This window comes from Schistocerca cancellata, chromosome 2 (genome assembly GCF_023864275.1).
Source record: "Schistocerca cancellata isolate TAMUIC-IGC-003103 chromosome 2, iqSchCanc2.1, whole genome shotgun sequence".
Lineage (NCBI taxonomy): Eukaryota > Metazoa > Arthropoda > Insecta > Orthoptera > Acrididae > Schistocerca > Schistocerca cancellata.
This window is the reverse complement of record NC_064627.1, coordinates 68,948,012-68,964,900: the sequence shown is the minus strand read 5'-3', so window position 1 is coordinate 68,964,900 and position 16,889 is coordinate 68,948,012. Positions and strand designations below refer to the sequence as shown.

The 16,889-nt window shown below is 45.0% G+C and overlaps 1 pseudogene; it reads right to left on the bottom strand.

The window, feature by feature from the left end:
- Window positions 1–14,532: 14,532 nt before the first annotated feature.
- On the bottom strand, window positions 14,533–14,650 carry LOC126164099 (5S ribosomal RNA; annotated as a pseudogene).
- Between the last annotated feature and the right edge of the window lie 2,239 nt (window positions 14,651–16,889).

Here is a 16,889-nt window from a genome sequence, read left to right as displayed (position 1 = left end):
AACCGCGTGACCGCTGCGGTCGCAAGTTCGAATCCTGCCTCGGGCATGGGTGTTTGTGATGTCCTTACGTTAGTTAGGTTTAAGTAGTTCTAAGTTCTAGGGGACTGATGACCACAGCAGTTAAGTCCCATAGTGCTCAGAGCCATTTGAACCATTTTACATAAGATTCAATAACAGGTTACGTGAATTTGCAATTGTCGCAGATCAGTTCTGTGAAATTATCTCCTAATACAAGGCGTCTAATGAACTGACAAACCAATTATCGCAGTGTGCGTGGTAGGAGTGGTTCAGACTGGAGTTGATGGTTCAAATGGCTCTGAGCACTATGGGACGTAACTTCTGAGGTCATCAGTCCCCTAGAACTTAGAACTACTTAAACCTAACCAACCTAAGGACATCGCACACATCCATGCCCGAGGCAGGATTCGAACCTGCGACCGTAGCGGTCACGCGGTTCCAGACTGTAGCGCCTAGAACCGCTCGGCCACCCCGGACGGCTTGGAGTTGATTCTGTGAGGTTTTCGACAGTGGTTTTTGTTCCTAAAGTTGGACCTATTCGTTCAGGTTATCGTGAACACAAATCAAGGAGTTTATTCCATTGTTCTCCGTGACCACGTTTAGGCCCTTTCCTCTACGTCACCATGATGATCCTACACCGTGGACACTCCGTTCTTCCTGGATCACAACGTAGGACTGCCCACTTAAGTTCCTGGTTGTGATAACACTCAGGCACCCCTTCGCACCTGCACTGGCCAGCTAAATCGTCTGACCTATAGAAAATATCGTGGACCATTCGGAACAGGGGACGAAACTACAGTGATTTAGTAGCTCTACAGCAACCACTCATCACTGACTGGCTTCAGCTAGGCATGGCATATATGAAGAAATTTGTGCACTCTCTTCCACGCTGAACTGAAGCCATTATCAAGGTCAGAGCCGATGTAAAAAGGTATTAGAGCGATATATCCTGGGGGTGACTAACTTTCCGTCTGCTTGCAAGTTTCGTGTAGGAGGCTAACAACTCTCCACATATAAAGTGTTTCTCACTACCACCTGAACTACAACCGCCGAAAGCGAAACGGTGTGCTACACAAATTGTATCGGCTCCACTAACCTAATCTCTCTATATCGTTGCAGTGCCGTGGTTTTACAAAAGACCCCACCTTTCTTTACAGTGTAGTAAAGTGCTGCAGTACTGATCTTGACAGGACCTGAGTATTCTTCGAATAGAATTGGATTTGAGTTAATCCCGCGTTTGAGTGATCCCTTCCTTTTACTTCCATCAGAATCCTTCTACATCTACATGACATCTACATGTCTACTCTGCGATTCACTACGAAGTGCTTGGGAGAGGGTTCATGGAACCGCCTTCTAACTATTTCTCTACTGCTCCAATCTCCAACAGCGTGCGGGGAAAACGAACGCTTAAAACTTTCTAAGCGAACTCCGATTCCTCTTATTTTATTAAAATGATCATTTCTCCCTGTGTGGGTGGGTACAAACAAAATATCTTCGCATTCGGAAGAGAAAGTTGGTGATTGAAATTTCATGAAAAAATCTTGCTTTAACGAAAATAATCTTTATTTTAACTATCGTCAATCCAACTCGAGTATCATAACCATTAGACCCTTACCTCTATTTAGTGATAATACAGAACTAAGTGTCTTGTTTGGACTTTTTCGACATCCTCCGTCAGTCCTATCTTACGTGGATCCCACACTACACAGAAATACACTAGCACAGGACAAAGAACCACAATGTAGCGAAATGCAGGAAGATCTGCAGCGGATAGGCACTTGGTGCAGGGAGTGGCAACTGACCCTTAACATAGACAAATGTAATGTATTGAGAATACATAGAAAGAAGGATCCTTTATTGTATGATTATATGATAGCGGAACAAACACTGGTAGCAGTTACTTCTGTAAAATATCTGGGAGTATGCGTGCGGAACGATTTGAAGTGGAATGATCATATAAAATTAATTGTTGGTAAGGCGGGTACCAGGTTGAGATTCATTGGGAGAGTCCTTACAAAATGTAGTCCATCAACAAAGGAGGTGGCTTACAAAACACTCGTTCGACCTATACTTGAGTATTGCTCATCAGTGTGGGATCCGTACCAGATCGGGTTGACGGAAGAGATAGAGAAGATCCAAAGAAGAGCGGCGCGTTTCGTCACAGGGTTATTTGGTAACCGTGATAGCGTTACGGAGATGTTTAACAAACTCCAGTGGCAGACTCTGCAAGAGAGGCGCTCTGTATCGCGGTGTAGCTTGCTCGCCAGGTTTCGAGAGGGTGCGTTTCTGGATGAGGTATCGAATATATTGCTTCCCCCTACTTATACCTTCCGAGGAGATCACGAATGTAAAATTAGAAAGATTAGAGCGCGCACAGAGGCTTTCAGACAGTCGTTCTTCCCGCGAACCATACGCGACTGGAACAGGAAAGGGAGGTAATGACAGTGGCACGTAAAGTGCCCTCCGCCACACACCCTTGGGTGGCTTTCGGAGTATAAATGTAGATGTAGATGTAGATGTAGAATGTAAACAATCTCTTCAGCTGGCCTGTTGCATCGTTTAAGCGTTCTGCCAATAAACGAAGTCTTTGGTATGCCTTCCCCACAACATGTGAGCGTTCCAATTTGAGTTATTCGTAATTGTAATACTTAAGTATTTAGTTGGGTTCACAGCTCTTAGATTAGTGTGATTTATTGTGTGACGGATATTTAGGGGAGTCTCATTAGTACTTACGTGAATGAGTTCACAGTTTTTATTATTTAGAGCCAATTGCCACTTCTCGTACCATACCGACATGTTGTCGAAACAATTCTGCAGTTGGTTTTCATCATCTGATAACTTTACGGAACGACAAATGACACCGCATCTGCAGACAGTCTAAGAGGGCTGCTCAGATTGTCTCCTATACCGTTTGTATTGGTTGCGAACAGCACAGGGGCTATGACACTTCGTTGGGGAATACCAGATATTACTTCTGTTTGACTAGCTGACTTTCCTATAATTACTACGAACTGCGAGACCTATTTGACAGGAAATCACGAATGCACTTGCACAACTGAGACCATATTCCGTAGGCACGCAATTTTATTAGACGTCGTTTGTGATGAACGGTATCAAAACCTTTCCGGAAACCTAGAAAAATGGCATCAGATTGCCTGTAGATAGCTTTCATTACTTCATGTGAATAAAGAACTAGTTGTGTTTCACAAGATCGATGTTTTCTGAATCTTTCGTTTCCTGGACGGTAAGTCATAATGTTCGATCACAGTACACAGTATGTGTTTAGAAATACTACTGCGAATCCTTGTTAGTGATATGTGTCTGTAATTCAGTGAATTTCTCCTATTTGCATTCTTGTGTATTGTTGTGACCTGTGCAACTTTCTACTCTTTAGGTACGGATTGTTCGTCGAGCGAGTGGTTGTTTATGATTGCTAGGTATGGAGCTATTGCATCAGCATACTCTGAAGAGAAGCTAATTGGTATACGATCTGGACCGGAAGACTTACCATTATTAAACACAAACGCGGGATCAGCCGTTACGGTCATCCGTAGGATGTAGAGTAGGCTTCTCTCTCAATTAAGCTCAGTTTCCACATAGTACAAAATAATCATTTGTAAAATCACTGCATGAAAGGGGGAATGGGGATGATTACAGCCCACTTCCTTAGTTCCAATTTCTTCCATAACTTTTGAGAAGGGGATTCATAAGAACGTTGGAACGTACCGCTGGTCCACAAAGCTTCTTTAACACTTGCAGTTCGGATACAAAAAGTAATATGTAACAACGACAACATTAACTGGGATAATGGTTACATCCTTAGTTGTGCATAGAAGCACATTTGTTAAGTAACAGGAAATGACTCTCTAGTGAAGGAGTCCCACGGAGAACACAAAAAGCAGTCCGTGAGAGGAAACAAGGCGCAGAATGAATAGCGTGTAACAGTTGGGCGGGACTGTGTTCAAGGAAGCCGAGGATAGAGAGTGTTAGCTCAGCAAAGGTTATAAAATGTTACGACCCCAAGGATCAACATGCATCGTAAACATGCAGAAGAAGGTAACTCTGCTCGTAGAAAGAGCAAGGTGCGCCATTTAAAACTACATGTCCAAAGGAATGTCACAGCAACCGCACATTACGTTTCATTCAAGCATTTTGCCATGACTCTCCCAGTGCTTGCAGAAACCGCCAACTACGCCACCACATATTGACGTACGGCAACCAGCTCTCCACACATACACGACGTAGTCTGAAATATTCAGAATATGAGAAGGGGAAAGTCCTCATGTTCAGAGAAATTGCTGCAGAAAGGAAAGATCATATAAATCTCTATACAAACTGAACCACAAAATGAAACCACAATTTTGCGAGCTAGGTAATGCAATGGGTTGGTCGTTAGTCTCGCAATCTGAAGGATGAAATTATCTGTAAAGTCTGTTGCATGTCTCTAAGTGTTCTCATTCTCAAACACTGGATGACTGAAGTGTAGTCGGCCGGAGTGGCTGTGCGGTTCTAGGCGCTACAGTCTGGAATCGAGCGATCGCAAAGGTCGCAGGTTCGAATCCTGCCTCGGGCATGGATGTGTGTCATGTCCTTAGATTAGTTAGGTTTAAGTAGTTCTATGTTCTAGGGGACTGATAACCTCAGAAGTTAAGTCGAAAAGTGCTCAGAGCCACTTGAACCAACTAAAGTATAGGTATTTTTGCGTCTTGGGCTACACTTCTTTTTCAGCCCAGCCCCAATGTTCTTATACGTGGGGGGCGGGGGGTCCCTACCGCTAAAGCGATTATTTCCAGACAGGAAATGATACGTGTACCAAGTTTGCTTTAAAACAGTCGAGTGATTTAGGAGAAGAGGTGAAATACACATACGTACAGACATAATTTGTTTGGATTTGCCTAAGGGAATGGATTGTATCCTATAGCATCAAATTAATTTCTTAATGGAGGAAAGTGGCTCCGCACTTTGACTACAGTCAGCCTATTGAAGTTAATGTCCCTTGCAGTAATCATGAACAGTGGGACAGATTTACTTTGAATAATCATTGAAGAGCTGTATCAGACCACTCTTCGGAAAACAATAGCAGCAGAGTTACAGTCGACTTATTCCAGATTCAAATAATATCTGGAGAACTCCAACTCTGCGATTAGGTTCAGAGAACCGTGGGATGCCAACCGACCGCCTTGTGGTCCTCTGACAATGGCGTCATTCAGATGCAGTCTGCAGGTTTTAGCACACTGCTCTCCCAGACTTGAAGGCGCTACTTTTCATTCAGTATGTTGGCAGCCAGTCCTGTATTACTTCTTAATAAATGTGTTATAGTCAACGATCTTTCCTTAGTGCCGTCGAATGTACATGGAGAGAACAGCGAAGCACTGTGTAGAAGAACAGAGCAATGGGAAGCCCTTGGGGTCCAAGGACTCCTTGATTTGGGAGAGATTAGAACCATGTGGAGCGTACTGCATATTCCATCGATCCCACAGCAGCTAACCTCATACCGTCATTTTCAGGCAAAGCAACTGAACAACTGAGGATGCATCTGTTTTTTTATTAGTGACGTAATGGCAGCCTTCAAACTGGGAAAATGTTCTAAAGAAACGTCCTTGAATATGGCTAGACTAAGGTTTGTGGGTGACGAGAGAATACACTCCTGGAAATTGAAATAAGAACACCGTGAATTCATTGTCCCAGGAAGGGGAAACTTTATTGACACATTCCTGGGGTCAGATACATCACATGATCACACTGGCAGAACCACAGGCACATAGACACAGGCAACAGAGCGTGCACAATGTCGGCACTAGTACAGTGTATATCCACCTTTCGCAGCAATGCAGGCTGCTATTCTCCCATGGAGACGATCGTAGAGATGCTGGATGTAGTCCTGTGGAACGGCTTACCATGCCATTTCCACCTGGCGCCTCAGTTGGACCAGCGTTCGTGCTGGACGTGCAGACCGCGTGAGACGACGCTTCATCCAGTCCCAAACATGCTCAATGGGGGACAGATCCGGAGATCTTGCTGGCCAGGGTAGTTGACTTACACCTTCTAGAGCACGTTGGGTGGCACGGGATACATGCGGACGTGCATTGTCCTATTGGAACAGCAAGTTACCTTGCCGGTCTGGGAATGGTAGAACGATGGGTTCGATGACTGTTTGGATGTACCGTGCACTATTCAGTGTCCCTCGACGATCACCAGTGGTGTACGGCCAGTGTAGGAGATCGCTCCCCACACCATGATGCCGGGTGTTGGCCCTGTGTGCCTCGGTCGTATGCAGTCCTGATTGTGGCGCTCACCTGCACGGCGCCAAACACGCATACGACCATCATTGGCACCAAGGCAGAAGCGACTCTCATCGCTGAAGACGACACGTCTCCATTCGTCCCTCCATTCACGCCTGTCGCGACACCACTGGAGGCGGGCTGCACGATGTTGGGGCGTGAGCGGAAGACGGCCTAACGGTGTGCGGGACCGTAGCCCAGCTTCATGGAGACGGTTGCGAATGGTCCTCGCCGATACCCCAGGAGCAACAGTGTCCCTAATTTGCTGGGAAGTGGCGGTGCGGTCCCCTACGGCACTGCGTAGGATCCTACGGTCTTGGCGTGCATCCGTGCGTCGCTGCGGTCCGGTCCCAGGTCGACGGGCACGTGCACCTTCCGCCGACCACTGGGACAACATCGATGTACTGTGTAGACCTCACGGCCCACGTGTTGAGCAATTCAGCGGTACGTCCACCCGGCCTCCCGCATGCCCACTATACGCCCTCGCTCAAAGTCCGTCACATACGGTTCACGTCCACGCTGTCGCGGCATGCTACCAGTGTTAAAGACTGTGATGGAGCTCCGTATGCCACGGCAAACTGGCTGACACTGACGGCGGCGGTGCACAAATGCTGCGCAGCTAGCGCCATTCGACGGCCAACACCGCGGTTCCTGGTGTGTCCGCTGTGCCGTGCGTGTAATCATTGCTTGTACAGCCCTCTCGCAGTGTCCGGAGCAAGTATGGTGGGTCTGACACACCGGTGTCAATGTGTTCTTTTTTCCATTTCCAGGAGTGTATATGTACCACAAGACCCTCAGTAAAGCCCAACATTTGATAAACTGGCTGACGGTCTAATGCAGTGCTATCAGAAGTAGAACAGGGTGGGGTACTTTAGGGGTAAACTCAATGGACTATCGCCGAAGCACGACGAAACAGTGAAATACTTCCCTGACAGGATTTGGAAACTGAACTCACAAAAATGTGAACTAACACAGACGGCAGAGACTGATAATGTGATTCTGCTTGAGGTAGAGGATAGGGCTCCGGATGTGTTTCTAAGAGATATTTCTGCTTTGATATGTCAAGGAGGGTCAGAATAGAGAGCCCAGCTGCCTCTAGGATGACTACGCAGTTAGGGGAGATATACACTGTTACACAGAGTGATCACATTGTTTTTTCTTCTGAAGTGAAATGTTTTAGATAAGGGAGCATGGCCCTCATCAGGAAACAATATCGTCAGCCCGTGTATTATGAAACTGTGGACATGGGACATACAATGCCTCACTGACAGAGGAAAGCATGGGACAAGCAACATCCTAATAATGGGCCGTTAAAAGGAAATGGGGTGTCTCATCCGTCAAATGGCATTCCCAGTAACACGTGAGACTGCTGAAATGTGTGCAGAGGTGGGTTGTTGCTTGCCAGGCAAAGTAAATGGTAGAGAAGATAAATTTCTGGTGGACACAGGTGCTCACATATCAGTGGTCAGTCTGGATCTCTTGGACAGAAAGAGACTGCAGTCGCCACAGTATAGGTTACACAGAGTAGGTGATAATGATGAAATGTCATTCGGACAACGCCATTCCATTTTAACGTGGGAAATAAGTGTTTTCGAGTACTTGGAGAAGTACTGCTGGGTGTTAGTGAAGGGTAATGTGCGATCATGGGACTCGACTTTCTTACTAAACATCGGCCAAAAATTGACATTTCTCAGTGTACAGCTGAACTTGGTTTGGGCATTGTTTCCACGTGGGGCGACTGCTTGAATTGTTACATTGTCGTAAGTTTCACTGATCATGGAGATGATAACCCAGTAAACTGCGGAGGACACAGGCGCTAAAGATCAGTTTGTGGGATAGGATACTGCAAGGTACAGGGACGAAAATCTGGGTGAACGTAGGTCAGACCTACGTAAGAATTTATTAGATGTTGTAGAGCGACTGCAACCTAAGAGGAATATGATGTCACACTGTTGCACCACTGATGTGGTAGGAGATTTTATTGTTCCAGACAATCTTGATAATTTTGGCAGGGACAAAGTGAATCTGCCAAATTGTTTGCTAATTGCTAATTTTGATGTTTTAGAGCAAGATGACATGGATAGGTCAAATCAGGACCACCGCCGCAAACAAACCGTCAATGCATCTGCGTTACATGAAAAAGTGAAATATTTATGGGGAAATGATAGAGAAGCAATGGAAGGTTTCTTTAATCTTAATGTCTGTTACCAGCAACGCCAATCACCACTCATGCAACAGAAAATACCAACAAGGAATAATACTCCAGTGTACAAGATCCCATACTGCATTCCGAAATGTATGCAATGGATAACGGAAGAGTTTATCGAACAGCAGGTAGCTAATGGTATTATTGAGTATAAAGATAGTCCCTGGGGGTACCGTAATATTGGTCCCAAGAAAGACACCGGATGGCGGTACAAAACACAGATTTTTCTGTGACTATCGATATCCGATGCACAAATGGTCACCCATGTATACTCGATACGAAATATAATGGAGACTCTTGACAACTTGGGTCAGTGTAGCTATTTCTCCACAATGAATTAAAAGAGAAGACATCGTCAATTAAAAGTAGCGCCAGGGGATCGACCAAAGACAGCATTTTCAGTAATGAGGCTCATTTACAATACCACTGAATACTACCTGGATTCATGAATGCATCTGTCATCTTTCAGAGATTATTGGATAGTGTACTTAGAGGATTGAAACCAAACAATATTTTATCTATCAGGATGACATAATAATGTTTTCAGAGGACATGAAGAACATGTACCACAATTGCAGAAAATATTCAAAAGATTAAGAGCAGCTTTACTAACGCTAAGGATTGGTAAATGTTGTGTTACAGCAATGGAAGTAAATTATCTTGGATATAAAACTAGCAAGAAAGGTGTGAGAACAGATCCATGTCTGTTGTCAACAGTTCATAATCTTTCGCCACTGAAGATAGTTAAACAGCTGTAGAGTTTCATCAGTCTCTGTAATTATTATCGTCAGTTTTCAAAAGACTTTGCGGAAATTGTCAGAGCTTTGAAACTTTTGTTGCAGAAAGGAGCAAAATTTGAATGATCTACCAATTGTCAATGGTGTTCGATACTTTGAAGTGAGTGCTGACATTGGACCCTGTCTTGATATTCTCTGATTTTAAAAAGGAATGTATTCTGTTTTGTGATGCAAGGAATATGGCTCTGGTGCTTGTCCTTGGACTTAATGTAGACGGCAAAGACCATCCTGTCATTTACGCATCCCAATAGTTGAACAAAATGGAGTAATATTATTCCACGACTGAGGATATGCTAACGTAATCTATTGTATTATGTACCTATGCTGTTATTTATATGGCCAGAAAATTAAGGTGGTGATGGATCATGCTGCTCTCAAATAGTTATTAGCAGCAAATTAGCAAGGTGGGGTAACCATTTGAATGAATTTGATTATGAGATGTTACACAAGCCACATAAAAGGCATTGTAATGTCGACAGTTTGAGTAGAAAATACGCAATTTTACAAACACTGATCAGAAGCATTGCTGAATGGCGAAATACTCAATCTGTGATGCTGACTGCCAACAATTCAAATTACAATCTAAATTCGTGATGCACGATGGCTTGGTGTGCAGAGCATCAAAGTGAGGATTTTGAGTGGTACCTGCAGCTTTCTGAGATTTGGCACAAACAAATGCCTGTATATAGTCAGGACATGGTGTGTGTAGAGTAACACGTAGATAAACTGCTGAAAAATGTTAGTGTAAGACTAGAAAACGAGATGTCGAGCAAAATGTCAGGCACTGCATACCTTGTGCGCAACAACCTAATCTTAGCCACCGACTGATTCCATCACAATGTCTACCAAAAGCAGCTAAACCATTTGAAATGTCGGGACGGACATTTTAAGCCCATTTAGTAAAACACGAGCAGGAAACAAATACATTTTGAGTATAATTGACCATTTCTCATGTCATATAGTATTGGGTGTAACGGCTGCAATTCCTGACCAAAAACCAGCTGCAGCTGCTCAGAAATTAGTAAATAATTGGTGGCTCGCATTTGGCATTCTGGACGTGATAAATACAGACCATGGTACCAATTTATTGTCCGACTTTATGAGGCAGTCGTGTTGATTGTTTCAAATATGTATGCTACAACTGAGCCCCTTTGACACTCGAGGCATTGGGAGAACAGAAAATTCGAAGATTATGGGCGATAATGTTAGTGGTAATTACGAAAACTGGGTCATATATTTAAAATTTATAGCAGTTGCATATAGTTGTAAAGACCATAAAGCTAAAGATCTTTCGCCATATAAGATAATATATGGAAGAAATTGGCCTTCACCTGTTACAGCGGGACAATATGTAGGGAGGTTATCAGAATCTAGGGTCAGCCAATTGGCATTAGTGATGAATTCATGTACAGTAAAAAGGAAAATAAAGAAATTCCTGACGCAATACCATGGACCATACCAAGTACTGGAAGTAATTTCATCTGCCAATGTTAAAAAAGCAGAAGCCAGCACAGACTGCGATTATTCACATGGGACATATCAATTCTTTTAAATGATGCACTGCCGCAGATACCAGCAAAATCTGCATCACAAAATGCGAGGCCTCGTGGAACGAAGAAGAAATGGAATACTGATTACCAGAGTATGTTTAAATGCATTACCCCTTAGGCCACATAGATACATAACCTTTGAGATTGTTGTTTACCTGTTGCTTCGTTTGTTATTATGAAGATCATTAGGAAGTTATTGAGTTTTATTTTGTTTTACACTGAAGATGCAAAGAATCTGGTACACCTGCCCAATATAGTGTAGGGCCCCCGCAACCACGCAGATGGGCCACAGTGTGACATGTTAGGGAACCTATTAATGTCTGAAGTAGTGCTGGACGGAAATGACACCATAAATCCGTAAGAGTACGAGGGGGTGCAGATGTCTTCTGAACAGCATGTTGCAAGGCATGCCAGACTTGCTCAATAATGTTCATGTATGAGGAGTTTGGTGGGCATCGGAAGTGTTTAAACTCAAAAGAGTGTTCCAGGAGCCACTCTGTAGCCATTCTGGACATGTGAGGTGTCGCATTGAACTGCTGGAATTGCCCAAGTCCGTATGAATGCACAATGAACATCAATGGATGCAGGTGATCAGACAGGATGCTTACGTCGCGTGTCACCTGTCAGAGTCATATCTAGATGTATCACGAGTCACATATCAATTCAAATGCACATGCCCCACACCATTAAAGAGCCTCCATTAACTTGAACAGTCCCCTGCTGACATGCAGGATCCATGGATTCATGATATTTTCTCCATACCCATACACGTCCATCCACTTCATACAATTTTAAACGAGACTCGTCCGACCAGGCAACGTGTTTCCAGTCTTCATCGAATGTCGGTGTTGACGGGCCCAGGCAGGGAGTAAAGCTTTGTATCGTGCAATCATCAAGGGTACATAAGTGGGTCTTTGGCTCCGAAAGCCCATATCGATGATGTGTCGTTGGATGGTTCGCACACTGACACTTGTTGATCGCCCAGCATTGAAATATGCAGCAATTTGCGGAAGGGTTGCACTTCTGTCACGCTGAACGACCCTCTTCAGTCGTCTGTCGTCCCGTTGTTGCAGCATCTTTTTCCAGCCGCAACGATGTCTGAGATTTGGTGTTTTACCGGGTTCCTGATTTTCGTGGTCCACTCGTGAAATGGGCGTACGGGAAACGCCGCACTTCATCGGTACCTTGGAGATGCTGTGTCCCAGCGCTCGTACATCGCTTGTAACACCACGTTCATCGTTTTAATAACCTGCCATTGTAGCAGCAGTACCCGATCTAACAACTGCGCCAGACACTTGTTGTTTTATACAGGCGTTGGCGACCGCAGTGCCGTATTCTGCGTTTTTACATCTCTCTGTAGTTCTGTATTTGAACACGCATGACTATACCTGTTTCTTTGAAGCTTCAGTGTATTGATAGTGTGTTTTAAGGTGTTTCTTATTTTTCGTTACTGAGGAATGAATACAATTTTGATTATGTATGTGGGCATAAATTTTTATCCAGGTAATCTCGCCTTCTGAATGGAGGGGAGTTAGTGCTAAAGTTTCTTTCTCTCAGGCCACATTCCGAAACGGGAACAGGTATGCACCAAACATCTATTAATAATTTCAGCGCAAAGAGATGACTGCACTCTACTGTCGTTGGAAAGCCTGCAGAGATCCCAAAGGGAAAGTGTTACGATCTGTCCAAGTAGGATGATATACACTCCTGGAAATTGAAATAAGAACACCGTGAATTCATTGTCCCAGGAAGGGGAAACTTTATTGACACATTCCTGGGGTCAGATACATTACATGATCACACTGACAGAACCACAGACACATAGACACAGGCAACAGAGCATGCACAATGTCGGCACTAGTACAGTGTATATCCACCTTTCGCACCAATGCAGGCTGCTATTCTCCCATGGAGACGATCGTAGAGATGCTGGATGTACTCCTGTGGAACGGCTTGAAATGCCATTTCCACCTGGCGCCTCAGTTGGACCAGCTTTCGTGCTGGACGTGCAGACCGCGTGAGACGACGCTTCATCCAGTCCCAAACATGCTCAATGGGGGACAGATCCGGAGATCTTGCTGGCCAGGGTAGTTGGGTGGCACGGGATACATGCGTACGTGCATTGTCCTGTTGGAACAGCAAGTTCCCTTGCCGGTCTAGGAATGGTAGAACGATGGGTTCGATGACGGTTTGGATGTACCGTGCACTATTCAGTGTCCCCTCGACGATCACCAGTGGTGTACGGCCAGTGTAGGAGATCGCTCCCCACACCATGATGCCGGCTGTTGGCCCTGTGTGCCTCGGTCGTATGCAGTCCTGATTGTGGCGCTCACCTGTACGGCGCCAAACACGCATACGACCATCATTGGCACCAAGGCAGAAGCGACTCTCATCGCTGAAGACGACACGTCTCCATTCGTCCCTCCATTCACGCCTGTAGCGACACCACTGGAGGCGGGCTGCACGATGTTGGGGCGTGAGCGGAAGACGGCCTAACGGTGTGCGGGACCGTAGCCCAGCTTCATGGAGACGGTTGCGAATGGTCCTCGCCGATACCCTAATTCGCTGGGAAGTGGCGGTGCGGTCCCCTACGGCACTGCGTAGGATCCTACGGTCTTGGCGTGCATCCGTGCGTCGCTGCGGTCCGGTCCCAGGTCGACGGGCACGTGCACCTTCCGCCGACCACTGGCGACAACATCGATGTACTGTGGAGACCTCACGCCCCACGTGTTGAGCAATTCGGCGGTACGTCCACCCGGCCTCCCGCATGCCCACTATACGCCCTCGCTCAAAGTCCGTCAACTGCACATACGGTTCACGTCCACGCTGTCGCGGCATGCTACCAGTGTTAAAGACTGCGATGGAGCTCCATATGCCACGGCAAACTGGCTGACACTGACGGCGGCGGTGCACAAATGCTGCGCAGCTAGCGCCATTCGACGGCCAACACCGCGGTTCCTGGTGTGTGCGCTGTGCCGTGCGTGTGATCATTGCTTGTACAGCCCTCTCGCAGTGTCCGGAGCAAGTATGGTGAGTCTGACACACCGGTGTCAATGTGTTCTTTTTTCCATTTCCAGGAGTGTAGACTAGCGTACAGACATGCAAGATTCAGTTATTCCTGAGAAAAACTGAAGGGACTGGACTTCAAAGTAAAGCGTTAACGCCATGTCCACGCTTCCACACAGTTGGCACACACTGAGTCTACTCAATTTTTTGACCAGTAGTACTGATATTAAACTGTTACAAACACGGGAAGCCAACATGTTTGAGTGGAATAGTATCACAAGGCAGCGGAATAATAATAAACCGTACGATTTGTGGATTAACCAACTACGATTATTGGTACGACCACACTATGTTGTACTGGCCCAAGATGCCACTCAAGGTGCTGGTTACGCAAAACTTAAAGCTCTTTAACAATGTCCTGAATTCAGACATTCTACGCTCTCTACATGAACTAGTAAAAAAAAAACTCCTCAAGCACAGGCCATGAAGGTATAAAGGTACCGCGTGGCCGCCGTGTCATCCTCAGCCCATAGGCGTCACTGGATGCGGATATGGAAAGGCATGTGGTCAGCACACCGCTCTCCCGCCCGTATGTCAGTTTCCGAGACCGGAGCCACTACTTCTCAATCAAGTAGCTCCTCAGTTTGTCTCATAAGGGCTGAGTGCACCCCGCTTGCCAACAGCGCTCGGCAGACCGGATGGTCACCCATCCAACTGCTAGCCAAGCCCGACAGCGCTTAACTTCGGTGATCTGACGGGAACCGGTGTTACCACTGCGGCAAGGCCGTTGGCCTGAGATGAACTAGTAGCAATGCAAAAAGAGAGGATTACGGCCTGACAAATGTTCATAGTACATTACTATAAGCATGACACCAGGGGAAGTAGTTCGGTAGTTAGCACACTGGACTCGCATTCGGGAGGACGACGGTTCAGACCCTCGTCTGGCCATCCAGATACAGCTTTCTCGTGATTTTCCTGAATCGCTTAAGGCAAATTCAGGAATCGTTTCTTTGAAAGGGCACGGCCGACATCCTTCTAGTCCTTCCCTAGTCTGAGCTTGTATTCAGTCTCTAATGACCTCGGTGTTGTCGAGACGTTGGACACTAATCTCCTTCCCATCCTCCTCCTCCTTCTATAAACGTGACATTAAGGGGCTCCGGAACGCCCTATACTTGCAATGTTAAAATACCGCTTATAAATTACGTCTTTCCTCACAAAGTATTTGAGGTAGGAAGTTGAACTTTTTACAGATTATTTATTGGACTATGGGCTACAATTTAACACAGGGATTTTACAAAATTTTAGTTCAGTTATTAAAGATGATTTTTTTTCAATTGTAATGAAAATTCACAACATTTTTTTGCAATTTTTTATTTATATATTCAAAAATATACAGTTTTTTTGGAAAAGGGCTGTGTTAAATTATGCAGAAGGTACTGTGTAACATTTACTGAAAGTTTGAAACAAATATGTTTGGAAGATCCTTAGAAACCATATAATTAGTATGAGAAAATAAAAGTTTTGGGAATCGAGCGACAAAGATGGGATTAACTTTTTAGTGCATTCCAGGTCCATAGGATGGATTATCTTCATCCTCTGCAAACTCCTCCTCCAGCTTCCTCTTGTTCCTCCTCCTGTTTACTCTTGCTTGTATTTCTAGTCTCTTTACAGCCCTGTCTGCAGCCCGCAGGCGTTCCTTGTCTAAAGCAAGCATCGCTCGTACCATGTTAGAATGTTATTATTTACAGTAATAACACATACCTTTGGCTTTACAACATTTCTCCTTTTCTTAAAAGCCTTCAGAGGATTTCTAATAACTTTACTTTTACTCATTATTATACTTCAACAAAACAGAGACTCAAGAAACAGAATTAATTACGAATATTTTTGAGATAACGACAGAGTAAATAAACATGAAACAATCGACAATCACACCAGCGATATATATTGAACCATCACAGGTTAGCCACAACACATACTTTATCTCACATCACTAAAATGTACCTGATGAACACGGACGTTAATAACAACACCATTTGACAGCAGTTTAACAGCGCCACAGTGGGTCTCGCCCATGTAGAACACATTTCAAAAAAAAATTTAAAAATAGTTGTAGTCTTCGGAATTGAATAAATTATATATCTATTAAAAGGTAATAGTCTGCAGATTCAGAAAACGCAAAAAAGTAAAAATTGAACTTTTCATGATTTTGAGCCTTTCCGGAGCCCCTTAAGGTAAATTCAGGAATGGTTTCTTTGAAAGGGCACGGCCGACATCCTTCTAGTCCTTCCCTAGTCTGAGCTTGTATTCAGTCTCTAATGACCTCGGTGTTGTCGAGACGTTGGACACTAATCTCCTTCCGATCCTCTTCCTCCTTCTATAAACGTGACATTAACCAGCGCTATTCTGGTTGGGATTTTGATTTTTGTAATCTGCTCCTGTTTTAAACGAAAATCAGTGCACTTCTCAGGTTTACCTGTGCATCAGATACCCGTTAATTGATTCATACGACGGTTGCCTAGAAAGAAATGTACCACTTTTTTTCCTCAGCCGGAAACAATGCTACGAATGCGAAACATTACGTATGTATTAGTTGAAGTCTCCTGAGAGAGCGCGCCAAGTTTCCGTCACCCCCGACAGATAGTGTAGATGCAGGACAGTTTCAAAATGGCGTCTGTAGGTGATTTACGTTACGAGCAACGTGTCATCATTGAATTTCTCACTGCAGAGAACGAAACTGTGGAGAATATTCAGAAACGCTTGTGCAAAGTCTATGGAACATCTGTTGTTGACGGAAGTACAGTTAGCCGCTGGGCGCGGGGGGTGAGGTCATCTGACGTGGTTCGGCGGACCTCGACGGTCGGGAAGACCATGGAGCGGCTGTCACATCTGATACGTTGCAGCGAGCTGATGTTGTCATTCGCGAGGACAGACGCACTGAGACTCGGCAGTTGGCGTTGCATATCGATCAGCAAATGATTCACACAGTGAAGCACTGGCTCCGCCACCAAGACAAGCATTGGTACCGATA